The sequence below is a fragment of the Vitis vinifera genome, chromosome 11, assembly GCF_030704535.1.
Source record: "Vitis vinifera cultivar Pinot Noir 40024 chromosome 11, ASM3070453v1".
In the NCBI taxonomy this organism is placed as follows: Eukaryota; Viridiplantae; Streptophyta; class Magnoliopsida; order Vitales; family Vitaceae; genus Vitis; species Vitis vinifera.
This window is the reverse complement of record NC_081815.1, coordinates 9,085,314-9,103,513: the sequence shown is the minus strand read 5'-3', so window position 1 is coordinate 9,103,513 and position 18,200 is coordinate 9,085,314. Positions and strand designations below refer to the sequence as shown.

The 18,200-nt window shown below is 31.2% G+C and overlaps 1 long non-coding RNA gene across 1 annotated transcript; it reads right to left on the bottom strand.

Moving 5' to 3' along the window:
- Positions 1-3,061: 3,061 nt before the first annotated feature.
- LOC109123355 (uncharacterized) lies at positions 3,062-9,834 on the bottom strand. Its single transcript, XR_002031107.2, has 3 exons — positions 9,218-9,834; positions 7,558-7,664; positions 3,062-3,327 (listed from the first exon to the last, which is right to left on the bottom strand). It is a non-coding gene; the product is annotated as an uncharacterized LOC109123355 (long non-coding RNA).
- Positions 9,835-18,200: the final 8,366 nt, after the last annotated feature.

Here is an 18,200-nt window from a genome sequence, read left to right as displayed (position 1 = left end):
CATAGAATTGGAAGAATGGGTGAGGAGTTTAGCTTGATGTAGAGACATTTATACACGAAATGGAGGGGATTTTGGAAAAAAAAAATACAATATTTTTTAAAATTTGACTGTTGAAAATCTATCCTCCAAGATACTTGGGCCATGGAAATTTGGTGGCAATAACATGCTGTCTTCCAAGAAAGATAGCCCTGGGATTTTCTTCTTCCTTGTGCATTAATGAAATCCATCTATCTTAGAGCTGTATTTTTGTTTCATTTAATAGATAAAAATGACATGATTAATTGTGACAGGATTGGTTGTAAGAGATAAAAATGCATTAATGAAAAAGCATTGATACCCTTTTCATCATTTTTTTTCTTTTAACATTTGAATAAGTTGGCTATTATTGACTATTGGGAAAAGAAAAGTGAAAAAATAAAGGGAGAATTATCCAATAGGGTGGGTTGAGCTGGAATAATTAGGTAGTCTCTTCTGATAATTATTGGGGAGGATAATAATAGGTTTAAATGCCAAAAATGTCCTTCAACTAAAAGTTTTATAATTCAAAGCATTTAAAGCACTTCACTTGATTTGTCAAGACATTTATGGTGCATGGGCCCCACATTTATTGTAATTATTGACGTTTAAATTTTAAATCAAAATTTTGGATTTAACCCTTACAATTATTATATATAATGATAGTATAATTTTTTTTTATTTAAATTTACTATTTAAAACAAAAATACTTCTAAAACATATTTTCAAAATATCATTTTTTCTACATTTTTTATTTTTATTCTAATTTTTAATTTTATTAAGAAAAAAATAAGTTTTATAATTATATAATAAAAATGATTACTTTTTCTATATATATATATTTAATTTTAAATTGATAAATTATGTTTTTGTATTAAATTCAAGAAAGATAAAATGTTTAAATGTTCATTCAGATTATCTAAAAAGAATAAGAAAATGATGGAGAATGTTTAATCATTTTTATTTTTTTTATAATAAAATAATTTTTAAAAATTTATATGATTTTTTTCCCTTTGCATAGTGTTTATATATATATATTCTCAATGCATCAAGTGGATGATATTAATACATTTGATACGTTGAATATTAATGAAGTATAAAAAGTGATCTTCAAGATTATTACTTTTATTATAAAATACATGTAGTACAAAAATATGTTATAATTACAATATATTTACTTACATTACAATACATTACAATAAAACCTAATTAGAAAAATTTTGAAATTTTTTATAAAAATGATAATTTTGTATGATCATACCATATTTCACAACATACTTATATTATAAATAATTTTTGAAACCAAATAAAATACTAATTTGAATTCACGAGACTCATAGTTTATATATATATATATACACACAAAAATTATTAAATAATTTCAATGCATTGGATGAATGTTGTTAATATATTGATACGATGTATTAATAGCAATAGGGTATGAATAAGCATTTTTAGAATTATCACTTTTGTAATGAAATATAGGTACGACATAAATGAATTATACTTACAATACAAATACATTATCATTACAATATATTACAATATAATTTAATTTATTTTTGTTTAATTTTTTCACGTGCTATATTACCCAATGAATAATTGTGAGTTATTCCATTTAATAGTTGTGTGTTAATCAATTGAATATTTATATATTATTCAATTGATGAGTGCTCGTAAAAAAATAATTATTCATTCAATTATGGTAACAAAGTTTTTAATTGTATGTTCCATATATAAAACAATATAATAACTTTAGGATATGATTTTTATTTATGAGATATTGAAAATTATTTTTTTTATAAGGTTCTTTAAAAAATCTCAATTTTTTTGAAAAAAAAAATAGCAAATTTTTAAACAATCACTTGATTGTTCAAAAGTGAATAGCAATTTTTTCGGGCTTGAGAAAAGTACCATTGATTACTTCATTGACAGTATCAAATTTATTTATAAATAATATAGAAAACATATTAAGGGTAAAATTGTCTTCTAAAAATCCTTGAGATGAAAGAGTCTTTCTAGTAATTATTTCATCCAACCTAGCCTATTGGGTAATTCTCCAAAAAATAAAAATAAAAATTAAATATTTCTTAATTCAACCACAACCACTACCAGCCACATGTAAAATAATATAGTATAGAAAATTAATAGCATCCTAAATAAACTAGAAGATTTGAAAACTCTTCAAAGCTTTCTAGGATTGTTAAATCATGTTAAACCTTATATTGAAAATCTTAGTTCATTAGCTAGACCTCTTTATAACAAAACCAAAAATATTTTAACCAAGAAGATATTAAATTCGTACAAAAAATAAAGCAATGCGTAAAGCATCTTCCAACATTACATTTACCCTTAGAAAGTGAATGTAAGATAGTCTAAATTGATGCAAGCCAAATAGGAAGGGTAGACACACTTTTAACACTAACAAATAGTGATGAAAAAAAACTTTTAGATATTGTAGTGGAACCTTTAATGATTGCCAAAAGAACCTTAATTCTAGCACAACAAAATAGATATCACTCTTTGATGAAGACTATATAGAAAAGAAATGTTCTCTCATTTTCCATCCTACTCTATTCAAATGACACTACAAGAAAAAAGGGAATCAATGGCGCTTTTTAGGCGTCAAGAAAGGTATTAGATGACACTTCTCTAAAGCATCCTCTTCTCCCCTGTCATTATATGTTTTAGTCAATAATGACGCTTCTAGGAAGCGCCATCTTTAATTTATACTTTCAATGACACTTAAAGAAATGTCATCTGTAAGTATTTTTTACTAAAATAATTTTTATAAAATTGTCATTGTTGACACTCATACGACCGTCATCTTTGGATTATTTTTTCAATGACACTTTTAAAAGCGCCATCTTTGGTTATGTTAATAATGACACTTAATAGAAGCGTCATCTTTAAGTTTTTTATTTTAATAATAATATTGCTATTATGTTTTTAAAATAATGAATTTCCTATATAATTAAATAAAAGCAAAAGCAATTATAAATCATAAAATTAAATTGAATTTTGCAAATAAAAATATCTCCAAATATTAATATACAATGACTTAGTTTGAATAATTAGTATAATTACTTGTATACAAATTATAAATTTGTTCATTAGATCAAAATATTTCAATGAGAATTTTTAAATCCAATTTAAGAACAAATATTGATGCAATGACTACAAAAAGAAACCATCATCAACAAAAGCCTAGTTCAACCTCCTAATGATTTAAATGATGTCATCTTCATGACTTTCAGCATCACTTCATTGTAATGATTTCTCTTCTTCTTGTAAGCCAATTTCCTTTGCAAGCTATAAATAAATAAATAAAAATATAAACTTTTAAATTATACATATAACAACCAATATAATTGAAACAAAAAAAATATAAGAATAGAAAGTAATCCAGCATGTTAATTAGCTTTTGTTCAAGTAAAGCAATAAAACAAACATACTAATATTCTTCTTATTGCGTCAAAAGTAAGAATTTTAATTACTAGAGTAAATAAATTATTAGTGTTAAAAAATGCTACTAAGTAAGATAATTACCTCAATTATCAAGTGTACAACCACATGAATATGCCTTAGTTCCCTTAATTATTGAAAAGATCCATTTTATAATGATTTATACTATGTTGATAGTGAAGATCTAAGGTTGCATGCAAGCATAGTTGAATAAAATTAAAGCACAATTACTTATTGAAATATTATAACAAAGCAACATAACTCTCATTCTATTTTGTTTATCTTAAATGTATAACATTTAACATGGAGGCCTAAAAACCTTTTCGCAACTTAGAGAGCAACATCTTCTACAAAAAAGGTTCACACCAAATTTAATCAAATTAATCTAAATTGACAATTTTAAATACACATTAAGTAATTATCCTACAAATTGAGAATTAATTTCATACTTTGGAACATTCTATATAGTCAATGATGCAAATAAATTAGATTAAGCAATATATTCAATTAACATTTCATCACTTAAATTAATGCATGTAAACCTACATATTGGTGTGTAAAGCATGATTCGCTTTGTAAACCATAAATTATAATATAGGAGCACACAATAATCAAGGAACATGGTTTTCATAATTTTAAAAAAATAATAATTTTTTTTTGAAATTATAATTTTAACCTTTTAAATATTTAAACTAAGTAATTATGGTAATAAGCCCAAATACCCCTTTGAACCAAATATCCTAAAATTGTTTTTAGGTTATAATTAAATTTTGTGCTATCAATTTAAATTTAATTTTTTACTATTTTCTATTTTCAAATGGTTTGGTAAATTATTTTAATATGTTTATATTCAATAAAGTAAATTATTTTAATATAAAAATATATTTATGTAAAATAATCTTTAGTTTAATAAATAAAATATTTATATTATATTTTTATGATAATATTTTATCCATGTAAATAATATTCACCCATGATAATATTTATATTCCTTTTGTATCATATTTCCTACAAGATCTTATATTTGATTTTATTCCATGTTATTTTTAACCTTTTAAAAAATTCTTAATAAAATTTTGAAACATAGAATTGGTTTATTCCATTTTTCATTTTTTTGAGCCTAGTTTTATATAAAATAAAAATAGAGAAAATACCCATTTTTGAAAAGTAATAATTTTAAAGGCTATATTAAAAGGTAATAATTTCTAAAACTATTAAAAATATTACTAACATTAAGTAATAAATTTATAAAATACTAACAAAGAAAGAAAAAAGTGATAAGTACCATAAAGAGTTGATAAAAAATGTTCGAGATTTTCGGCCCGATGATTTTTTTTTCCTAATGATTTCTTTTAAATTTATTATTCTTTGATTTACTTTTGACAGTAAATAGATTCATTAAGTTAATTTACTAAATATAAACATTAAATTATTTTATCACTTTTTCCCTAAAAATGCTATTATCAAAGATACCAAAAAAAAAAAATAGTGTGCTCCATTTGAAGAAATAATTAAGGTATATCTTCAGTCAAATACAATCAAATCACCAACACTTAACCCAACTTGTTGAGAAGTGCATATATGGTGAAGTGAACATTATAATCTTCTAAGAAATCTAGGAATAGCTGGATGTGAAAATTGGCCTTTAATCCAAACCATATTCTATTTTGAAACTAAAAGATTATATTTCATAAGTGGCCTTAGTCACATGAAACTAACAATGTGCAAGAGAAGATCTTCTCATGTAAGAGGACGTTATGATTGGCTTGATTTTGTTCTCCACCCCATTGCTTCTAAGAAAAGGAGAATTTCCTTGATAGAAAAATGGTATCTCTTTCTACCAAGTACCAAGTAATAGAGAAGGAGGCAATGACTCAAATTGAGCCACAACATAATTCCTAATAAGAAAGTGGGGCCGACATTCAGTAACTAGAGCATCAAAGTCTCCCTGAACACTAAGATGCTCTACAAGCTTTTGACTATTAATTCCCTTTTGATGATACATGAAGAAAGTGAAGAAGAGCAAGGACAAGGTTAAAAAGAAAAGAATAAGAAGAAGAAGAAGAAGATAGGAAGAATTGGGAAATAGTAAGATCAGAAAATAGAGAGACATGGGTAACCAATCATGATCTTCTAAAGTGATATCAGAATCCTATGTAACTAGGATTGAGCCTTCTGATTTCTAAAGCAGAGGAACAACTATAGCAATAAATTGTATAGATCTATGGAGCAACACAAATTGTATTCTAAATTGGCACCACCTCTTATGTTCATCATTCCTCTTATCATTGGCTTGAGAGCAGGCCCATTTTTAGCATAGGTGTGTGAAACAGTTCTATTAAAGAGGTGTCAAGACTCAAATAGTTAATGAAAAATATAAAATTATAATTTTTTTACATACAGAACTGTGAAATTGATTTCCCATCTAAGGCCAGTGGATGAGATGAACCAAAATGCATTATTCAGGACTTTAATTGCTAATTGGAAAAAATGCATGTAATCAATTCTAGAAAGATAACCACTTGCATTTGAAAATAACAACAGACACATCAACTAACATATATAGAGTATATTTTAGTTCCAGAGATTAATGGTAGAGAAAAGTGAATAATCTGCTGTGAATCACTATTAATCATATCTTGTGTTTTCCTCAGTAATTTCCTTCCAGTAGTTCAGTCCGTGCTGGTTTTCAAGAATATCCTCTGCAATAAACTGATTTGGGATGGATTCCATGTATATTGAAGTGCAAGCTTGTATACAAACAACATGACCTTTATTAATGTTCATAGACAGATGGGATTTTCTAGAGAAAGCTTGAAGGACACTTAATTTTGCAAGACTTCATGACGTCTGCTACTTATATATTCCATAAAGGAATGAAACTTTTGAAGAGTAAGTTTTGGAGCAACAAGATTTTCTAAACAAGGTTTTCTTTTACAAGACAAGGAGGACCCTATGATGTTCCCCAGCCACACAAACCAAAAAAAAAAAAAAAAAAGAAAAAAAAAAAAGATGGGTATGTAGGTTAGAAATGAAGTTTAAATATTTATTAAAACTTTAAACAGATAAGGTGGATGGAAAATTTAAACTTTTGCAGCAAAAATAAAGGAAACAAACTAGAGGACACCTCATGGCTAATTGAAGAGAAAAAGTAAAGCATTCATCCCAAGTCAAGGTGAATTACGCCATTGTTGAGGGGTGGAACAAGCATCATTGAATGTCATCAAGTAGAGAGAATCAGGATATTAGAGGCTCGCTTTTCTTTAATAGAGAAAGAGTCTGATTAGATGTGAATGCTGCCTTCAAAACAACGGATGTTTTTTCAACTACAAATTTCAAATTCTTTCTAATGAGCACCCTAAGAAATATCACTACTAATAAGATGGTGTACAGAGAGTACAATACAGAATAAAATCAACAAAGACCAAAAACCTTAAAAAAAAATGTATTAGAAAGATAATGAGGGAAACAACCAATGAAAGTCAGATTGAACCCCTCAAAGGAACCTTAAATAATAATAATAACAATAATATGCTTTATAATAATATATTCCACGACATAACAAGTATATTATATAAAATTTTAATTATATTTACTTTTAAATTTTTACATGAGCAAAAACTCCACATCAAACAAGAGTTTATAATTTCACTTTTTAAAAATAGTTTTCACATTTTTTAATCACAAGTAAGAAAAGAAAAAATAGGAAATAAAAATTATTGGCAGGCTTTATATGCATTTTGTATCCTTGGGTTGCACACCATCTATTAGTCACTTCTTCAATAAAATATCTTTGCCTAAAAGAAAAATTATATATATTCATCTTAGTTTGTGGACAAATGTTCTTCATCAACAAGCAGCAAGAAAAGATAATTATCATTTGGGAACATTGAATTGCTTTAAAGGAGTTCTAGGTCTAAAAGTCAAGTTATTGAGAACATGATAACAATATATGATTGAAATGCAATGACCATATGAGCAAAAAATATAGAATTTTCCAGAAAAGAAGTCCAATAGTGTAATATGTTGTTGGGAAACCATAGATCTGTATGAAAAGATTTTGTCCCTGGGACTTACAATGTGATGGCATACCTGGCAGGAAAGATCCCAATGACCTAGAACCAGAATCTATAAGATGCCTTTGAGCTTCCAACTCTCTCTGAACCAATTTTCCATAACCATCTCTACATATAAACATTAAGGAAACTTCAAAAACATTAAATAAGTAGGGGCAGTGAATTAGAATCTCCAAAGTACTTTTATTTCTCTGTTTTGATTTTCATTCTTGAAAGCAAGAAAACTTTGAGAAAATAAATAGTAGCGAAATTATATCCCAAAGTTTAAGAGTTATTCTATGAACAAATGTGATTAAGGCTTCTAATTATGATAACAAGATGCAATATTCACTAAGAATAGACATCCCTTCATCTTTAGATATACATTCAAACATAAGAACCCAACTGATTATTACCTATCAAAAAATCTCTATCAATTATCTTACCATTTCACAAAATCAATGAGTTTAGTAAAATTTACATCCAAAAATTAATGTGTATCAATTAGAAATAAATCAAATTATTTACCATGAATGACCTTCATGAAACAAAAATTTTGTTTGAGAGTTACCCTGATTAAAGTGCTTTTAGCCTGTAGCACTTCTAGTCTATAATACTTTTGTTAATAACGCTTCCATTATGACCACTTGTAAAGAGAATCACTTGGTGTTTGGATATAAATAAATAAAAAATGCTTTGATATTGTTTTTGGTAAATATGTTATATAACAAAAAAAAATATATTATTTTTGGAAGAATCACCTATGAAGTGATTATCCAGAATTTTAGAAGTGATTTTCAAATTTTTTGTCAAATGCCTAATTTCTATAACAAAGTGCTTCTAAGTATTAGAAAGTTTTTCTAACCCTCTCAAAACCACTCACTAATGGGCTCTAAATGTTTTATTTTTCTTTTCTGATAGGCAAAATATAATTAACAGCTTTAATGCATGCATCCAAAAAATAATTAACAACTCTAATGCATGCCTCCTTCTAAACAAAATCATTGGAAAACAAAAAATCCAACATAAGTAGGTCAAATGGCCTAAATAGAAAAGAGATCACGTAAAAGAGACTGAATGCCTAATTAACCAGGTAGGAGGCTTGACCATTTCCTTGAGAAAATAGTTGTTAGTGACTTTCCTTGCTAATTCCTGGAGTTTCAACACAGGCCGGACATGTAAGGCTTGCATATCTCAACCAAGCAAATTCATGATGAGATCCAACTTCATATTCCCACTCAAAGGCTACCCTATGATTCCCTCTATCAAAAAACATAAGCAGATCTCCTAATTAAATTTTAGAAATGACAGCCAGAGCTACATTCGTGAGAGAGAGAGCAATGAACACAATTATTTTAGAGAATATCATCTCCTTAAAAATATTCCCTGGATGTTGTGTACAAAATGAAAAATCATAAAACATATTTATGATGAGATGATAATGACAGTTTTAAGAGGTCTAGAAGCCCTTAAAACAAATCCTAAAATATATAATTAAAAACCTAGATGCATCTTCAAAATTAACATAATTAAAAACCTACAACTCCAACAAAATCTATTCAAAACCTAAAATATATAACACTAAGATTGAAGACATTGACATTTCATGAAAGGTTAAATTTAATAAACCAATTGCAAAATACAAGATAATAAAGTGCAATTTAAAAAATGAAAAGACTTACCAATCAGATGCAGTAACTACAACTCCAACCTAAAGCGGCAAAAACCCACGACCAACAATCACCTGCTAGAGATCAGCCCCAATTAGGGCCAACTCTGCCATGAACCACAACAACAGTCCAACCCATGCGATACTCTTTCCTATGGATTTAGGCAAGATGATGCCCCATGGCCACCCCCACCCTCGCCCATAATATCTAGATCAAGAACTCTATAACTATCACCCACGTCAATAACCATAACAATGAGTACCTTATAATGGCTCCAGCCTGAAAATCCCCTTCTAGGTTTTCGAGATCGAGGAATGCAGTGCTTATCTATGAATAGCCATAACTTCTTCCACCAAAAGGGTGGAGTCGCAGAGGTATCAAAGGATTCTAGTGTTTATTGTTGATATCGACACTTGAAATTTTCTCTTTATGATGGTGACAAAGGAGATTTTGGGAAACTGGGGGTTTGGGAATAAGGAAGGATATCACAAGGATTTGTGATGATGACCCATTGCTAAGTCTCCTATAGCTCCCGTTCGGTCTTGTACATTTGGTGATTTTGGTCTAAGTATTTGGGGGTTTTGAAATGGTGGAGGGAATGTTTGGTGAGTGAGAGATGGTGGAGAGGGGCCAATATTTTGGAGGGGTATATTTATACTCATAATTCAATGACGCTTTTTTAAAGCGCCAAGGTATTGGAGGGGTATATTTATACTCATAATTCAATGACGCTTCTTTAAAGCGCCAAGGTATTGGGTTAATGATATGATACTTCGAATAAGCGCTATTATATAACACACAATGCCTAAATAAGCCTTATTAAATGATAACACTTCTAAGAAGTGCCATGGGTTGAAAAATAATAGATTAAATAATGACGGTTCTAATAAGCGCCATTGAATCTTAATAAATAATGATGCTTTTGAAAAGCGTCAAGGATTCAACCATCATTATTTTCAATTTTTGTAGTAGTGTGATTATAACTTACAACTAATTGTCCCCATCACTAACTCGACTAACTAAAATCAAGAGACATAAGAGACAAAGCTATAGACAATATTTTAGCACAATCCAATCGTACAAAACAAAGATCAAGAAGATTGATCAAGACTTCTCGGAAGTGATTCTATATTTGACCAACTCTATTTAGGTAGCTATAGAATGAAATAAACAACTCTAATCAACGATCTCATCATCCAAAATGAAAAACTACAAGTGATGAGCCAACTGATTAAGTTTTAGCTTAAATGAACTACATATCACAAAGATTTATTTCTTAGATGAAAGCAACTCCTTCAATTTCTTCTTCTGATTTCTCTCTTACTCTTCTCTCTTTTTATTCTTAAAACCAGTAACTACTCTCTTCTTACTTGGTATTCAATGAAGTCAATCCTTTTTAGGGTTCTCATAAAACCCTACACTAAAAGACAAATATGCCCATATCATATGGACTTTGTTGCATTTGACATATTTGAGACATCCTTTACATGAGAGGAAAACCCAACCCAACAAAGATAACTCCATACCCCTCTTTGGATTCCCATAACACAAAAATAGCGTTACAATTATACAACTCCACATGGTAAATGCACACAATGTGCAACACCTTTAACAACCCTCTAATAAATGACCTCCATTATTGCCAGTGCAGACTCCATTGAAGGGTTCATACCCATACTTATTAGTTTCTAAGAAATGAAGAATTCATGAATCCTTTTCTTTTCTTTCTAAACTTTTAAGAGTTCTCTAAGTTGTTTTCACCAAGGAACTAACCTAACCCTAACCTAAATCAAGTATTAACCGAATCCTAATATGTCCATGAGATACAACATTATTTAGGGAGAAAGGAAGACAAATCAAAGATAAAAAGACATGGAGAAAGAAAGAGAAAGAAAGAAACTAATAGTCACATGTCCCTAATGTCCCCATTGTAAATACCAATATAACTAAAAATAAAAACCAAAAAATAAAGATTATAATGCTTTTTTAACATTGTTGGTTGCCTATGTTTTGTTAAATTTTTAGGAAATATATACATCAAACCAAGAAAGAGTTTCAATTTTTAGTTATCCTCCTTTGGCAATTTAGTTAGTTTTCTTGTCTTAAAATGAAGTAAAAATAATAATAATAAAGCAATGAATTATAATGAGTTAATTAGAAAATACTTTGTATACATTACAAGAAAATTATATATATATATATATATATATATATATATATATATATATATATATATATATATATATATTTAATGAGATTGTGGAAAGAAGTATAGATTCTTTTAGCTGTGTTTTGTTCCTTAAATATCAATTACTAGCCTAATAAATGATCCTTAAGCCAAATACAAAGATGTTTTAAATTTATATTCATTTCATCAACATAGACGATGATGTTTATTTAAAAGCTAAAATCTTTTGTTGCCTAAAAAATATGTGGAATTCTATACTCACTAGGCATTTTATTATAAATATTAATACACACCATCATTGAGTACCAAATTGAGATTATATTCAATGAAGTTTAGTTTAGAGAAAAGGTAGTTTGCTTTCTCTTTTTATTATATCTTTTTTCTTCTATTTTATTCATACATATTCCATCTTAATTCTTATTTATGGTCTTCTTCCCCTCCTTTTTCTTATCATTCTTTTTTTTTTTTTCAATTTTCATAATAAAAAAAAGAATTTTTTTCATCATATACAACAATTCTAGCAAAGAGAATTCAATAATAAATAAAATAAAGAACACTTGTCAATTCAATGAAGCAAAGACTTACTAATTAATGTAGTCCCTAGAGCCTCACCTTGACTTTCTGGATCTTAAATCTAACCTCATTAGTTGTAACATGCATATACTAACAAGGAACTTTTTAGGCTAGTATTTTAGTGCAATATAACTTTAATAAGAAGGTAACTCTAAAAAAGTGACAAAGAGAAGAAAAAGACCATATTAATTAGGTTGCAAAAAACCATCTAGGATTTATAATTATAAAATACATTTTTCCAAGCCCAAGATATGCATCAAAATTTTCGAGTAATAAGCATGTCAAGCTATTAGTTATTTAAAAAGCATAGCTACTAATAGTACTAGTAATTTGAGGATGACCAGATTGAGACCTCTTTAATTGCACACACGACTCATGTAGCACCATGGAATCCCTAGTGTCAATTTTAGAAATAGAACCTAAAAATGACGACTAAAGACAAATTTTTTTATCATCTCTAATCTCCCTTAGGAATGACACTTGAGTCATTAGGCTATTTATACTTCAAGTTGCTCTTTATATTTGCGGACATTGTGGCCTACCAAATTTTGAACCAATTGATGGGTATATTGACATGACTTTAAATAAAAGAAAGGTTATATTTAGAAGTTTGTGTGGTGGTTGTGATATTCATGACAAACTAATAAATTCTTTCCATTATTTCATTAATTTTTATTTACATAATCAACCTCTCCATCCTAAAATTTTCTTACTTTTGTTGGTGTTTTTTATTTGTTAAGGTTAGACTTTTGTTTTTGTTTGTTGGGAAATAGCTTGTTTAGGATAAACTTGGATACGATTAATTGGACTAGCTAGGCATAATATTAGATCTTTGGTTGAATCCATATACACCCTCTCTAATCAATTGAAAATGGTCGAATATGGAAGTAACCACGAAGTGAATGAGGGGAAACACCCACTCCAAATTCAAATACTTTCGAGAGTATTGATTACTACTCAAAAAGTGCTATTTGATAGCTTGTAATTAACCCTTTTAAACAATTTTGAGTAGTATTTATTACCTTTTAACTCAATTAGCATATTAAGTACCTTTGCAATCGTTTCTAATCAAATTGTGTTAGTTTTGGTGCTTTTGATAGTAATTTGATCACCAAAGCAATCCAAGATTGAGGAGAGTTCTATGGAATCCATGGCAAAGCAATTGGAAGCTCATTAAAATGAAGAACCTAAGCTTTGAAGCTTTATAATCCTTTGCCATAACCAAATCATGAATGCAAGGAGGGAAAGCAAAAAGAGAAATCTAACATGAAGAATTCAAGAGGATAGAAACTGTTGGACACTTTTGGAGCACTTCCTGGAGCCCATTTGATGCATACTATATGTCGTTTCGAATCTCGGGAAGTCAGCAATCCAACGCTTCAAATAGTGTGTGAATCGGAGTTGAAATGAAGAAGTTAGAGCCATTGGAAGCTTATCACACCAAGCTGAAGGCCAATTTCGTAGGCTGCGAAATCATAAGAGGATGGCTGCGAAATGGTGACCTTCAGCTTGCGAAATTTCGCAGCCATCTTGCACGCTTGTGAAATCCTCCTGAGTGCTTCCAGATATTTGCGACCGACATTTTTAGATTTTTTGCTTCAGATATTTCATGTCTAAATCCCCATTTTCTCCTTGTAATCCACCAATTATAGGATTCCTTAGTTACTAAGTAAGAACAAAGGGTGAATAACCTCATATATATTGTTTTGTAATTTTCATTACAAAGATATCTCAGGAGCTTGTTCTCAGAGATATCTTTTGTATAGTTTTGAAGGAAGTAAAATACAGAGCTTTGCTCTGCCTTACCTACTCAATTTGATTGTTTTTTTTTTCTTACTAGCCAAACAAGCTCTGAGGATGTTTCCTCAGAGAATGAGTGACTAGACTTTTCGTTTCTTAGAGCTAAGGTAGCTGGGTAAGGTGCCGAATGCAAGAATTGAGAGTTTTGTTATTTCAGCTACTAATGAAGAGAAAGTGTAACCCGTTAATGGTTTCTATGTTTTTAGTTAACTTAAAACACCTTTAATTCACCTAGGCCAACACTTGGTAAGGCAAGTGATCTCGGTCCATTGAGATGCACTAGTTTACCTCTTGCGAGCCTTTGAGAGGTGACTTGAAGGTAGGATTTTCTAGAATTGCCAACACTTGGTAAGCTTTTAGACTCTAAGGAGACATCCATTAGTTATCTCTTGTGAGCTTGAGAAGGCAAATCCAAGGTTAATGATCACCTTGAATGGAAAATGCTAGGTGAGAGGCACGAGCCATTGCAAGTTGCATCAGTGAGAGGGATTTAGTGTTTGAATCTAATAACGGGAAGCATCTGTACAACACCGGTTAGAGAATTAACTATATGTTAATTCTCTAATGCGAGGAAAAGATTCAAGTGATCAGAACTCTGTTTTTGCATAAGGAGCCTGATCCCAGTGATCCTAAAACTCCAAGAAACGCTTTTCTTTATAAGTAATTCCCATTACTTTCTTTTTAGTTAGCTTAAAATCAATCATTTTTCAACCAAAGTTTATGTTTTCTTTTGAAGCTAACCTTGAAATGCAAAAGCACTAATTCAACTTTGAATTGGTATTAGTTGTAAGTTGAAAACCCTTCCCAGTGAACGATCCTAGAGCCACTATGCTATATTAGCTAAGGCTATCCTAGTGCATGGTGATATAGGTTATAAATTTTGTTGATTACTCCTGTCTGAGGGCCAAACTCAAGGTACACCAGCTAGGCACGTAATCAAATGGCGTCGTTGCCGGGGAAGGTGCCAACTTCACAGTGATATTATTTCAAAGTACTTGTGATTTTCATCACAAGTTTGGTGATTCTTCTTTCATTTTACTAACTTTTTTAATTGTTGCTTTTACTTGTTCATATTCTAATATATCTTTTAATTCAGTTTTAGTTAATTTTAGTCTTTTTGTAGTCTTGTTTTCTTTGGTTTTCTTTTGTTTTTGTTTTTGTTATAGTTGATACTAGTTGTGTATGCCAAATTGGATACGAGATAGTGGAGGAAGGCTTGTGAAATGTGAAACACCTCATAACAAGGAATTGGAATTGAGCTTGAATATCATGGAAGCTGATTACTACTCAAAAAGTGCTATTTAATAGCCTATAATTAATCCTTTTAAACACTTTTGAGTAGTAGTTTAAGCCTTTTAACTCAATTGGCATGTTAAGGACCCTTGAAAGCAATTTTAATTACTTTGTGTAAGTTTTGGTGTTTTTGTTAGTATTTTGATCACCAAAGCAAGTCAAGACTGAGGAGAGTTATGAGGAATCTTGGGCAAAGCTTAGAAGTCATTTGCCAAGAGTGAATCCGGAATGCAAGGAGAAAAAGTAAAGAGAATCTGCCAAGAAGCATATTCTTGATGACAGTCATAGTAGCCACTTTTGGAGCACTTTATGGAGTCCAATTGATGCATGCTATATACCATTTCAAAGATCAGGAAGTCAACAATCCACTGCTTCAAACGGTGTGCGATTCGGAGTTGAAACGAAGAAGTTACAGCCATTGCAAGCCAATCACTCCAAGCTGAAGGAAGCATTTTGCAAAGTGTTGCGAAATCACCCTTTTGTTGCGAAGTGATTCCGCAGCCTTTTTGTACAGTAGGGTGTATTTCCTCCTGAAGATGCCCGACATATATCGCGAGAGGGAAGCTGGGAACCTCAAGGTGGAAGCCATCTTCGCAGCCCTGCGAAGATAGCTTGTTGTTGCGAAATGATTTCGCAGCCCTCTTGAGTGCCTGCGAAATCTCGCAGACACCATTTTCTCTTGCGAAATGGTTCCTGAAGCACCCCGATATTTGCTACCGACATTGGGAGATATTTTGCATCAGATTTTTTGTTGTCTAAATCCCAAAATACTCGTAAGCCACCAATTACAAGATTCCTTAGCTTTTAAGTTAGTAAAAAGAGAAAATATCTATGTAATAATTAGTTTTATATTATGTTCATATATATACCTCTCGGGAGCCTGTTCTCAGAGAGAAGGAGGATCCTTTTGTAAAGTTTTGGGTAAGCAAGTAAAGTTCAGTTCTTTGTATTACCTTACCTTCTCACTTTGTATTTTCATTTTCTTACTAAGTTATGAACTCTCTGAGGAGTTTTCCCCAGAGAATGAGTAACTAAACCTCCAATTCCTTGGAGCTAAGGTTGCCGGGGAAGGTTCCAAGTGCAAGAATGCAAAGCTTTGTGGTTTTAGCTAGTAATGAAGAGGAAGTGAAATCCTTTAGTGATTTCTATGTTTTTAGTTAACTTAAAACACCTTAGAGTCACCTGGGCCAACACTTGGTAAGGCAAGTGATTTCCAACCATGGAAATGCACTAGTTTACCCCTTGCGAGCCTCTAGGAGGTGACTTCAAGGTAGGATTTTCTAGAATAGCCAACACTTGATAAGCTTTTGGACTCCTAGGAGACATCCATTAGTTATCTCTTGCGAGCTTTTGACGGGTAATCCAAGGTTAAAGATCATCTTGAATGGTAAGTGCTCGTGAGAGGCATGAACCATTGCAAGTTGTATCAGTGAGAGAATTAAAGTTGAAATCCAATTGAAGGAGGTATCTGTACAACGCCGGTTAGAGAATTGACTATATGTTGAATCTCTAACGCGAGGAAAGGAACCATCTGACCGGAGCTATGTCTTTTGCATGAGGAACCACCCCAGTGAACCTAACTCTCCAAGGAATGCTTTTCTTCCTAAGTTATTCCCATTACTTGTTGTGTTGGTTAGTTTAAGTCTAAATCTTTACCAATCAAAGTTTGTGTTTTATTTCTTAAGCTAACCTTGAAATGAAACAAGACCAATTCACTTGGAATTGGTATCATTGATAGCTTGCTAATCCTTCCCAGTGAACGATCCTAGAGCCGTTATACTATAGTAGCTTTTTCTTTGCTACCCTAGTATATGGTGTAATAGGTATAAATTTTGTTGATTACTCCCTCATCCAAGGAGTAGCAGCTGGACACAAATCAGCTGAGACACCGACTGGGCACGAATCAGAAGCTACACCTGAAGATTAGCATAGTCACCATGGTCACCAGGACAATCCCAATGCTTTTAGATCAATGAGGGACCGCATGCATCCACCTCGTATGAGTGCACCATCATGTATAGTGCCCCCTACAGAGCAGCTAGTGATCAGACCACATATTGTTCCACTTCTACCAACTTTCCATGGGATGGAAAGTGAGAATCCCTATGCACATATCAGGGAATTTGAAGATGTTTGTAATACATTCCAATAAGGAGGAGCTTCAATTGACTTGATGAGGCTTAAGCTATTTCCTTTTACTTTAAAGGATAAGGCCAAGATTTGGCTTAATTCTTTAAGGCCAAGGAGTATCCGTACTTGGACTGATTTACAAGCTGAATTCCTCAAGAAGTTTTTTCCTACTCATAGAACAAATGGCTTGAAAAGGCAAATTCAAACTTCTCATCTAAAGAGAATGAGAAGTTCTATGAGTGTTGGGAAAGATACATGGAAGCCATCAATGCTTGTCCTCACCATGGTTTCGATACATGGCTATTGGTGAGTTATTTCTATGATGGGATGTTTTCCTCAATGAAGCAACTCCTCGAGACAATGTGTGGAGGAGATTTCATGAGTAAGAATCTGGAGGAAGCTATGGATTTCTTGAGTTATGTGGCTGAAGTTTCAAGGGAATGGGATGAACCAAACAAAGGAGAAGTGGGAAAGATGAAGTCTCAACCGAATGCTTTCAATGCTAAGGCTGGGATGTACACCTTGAATGAAGATGTTGATATGAAGGCAAAGTTTGCAGCTATGACAAGAAGTGATTCGTCCTTGGCAGCGGCAGTGGCAATGGCACCATTTGATTCGAGGTTCGATCCCCGGCAACGGCGCCATTTGATTCGTGCCCAATTGGTGTCTCAGCTGATTCATGTCCAGCTGGTGCTCCTTGATTGAGGGAGTAATCAACAAAATTTATAACCTATTACACCATTTACTAGGGTAGCAAAGACAAAGCTACTATAGCATAGTGGCTCTAGGATCGTTCACTGGGATGGGTTTTCACTTTGCAAATGATATTAATTCAAAGCAGAATTGGTGCCTTTTCATTTCAAGGTTAGCTTTAAAAGAAAACATAAAGATATTTGAATGAAAAAGGTTCAGTTTTAAACTAACCAAAAATAGTAACTGATTTTAACTACAAAGAAAAGTGTTTCTTGGAGTTTCAGATCACTAGGCTCAGATTCCTCATACAAAAAGGGA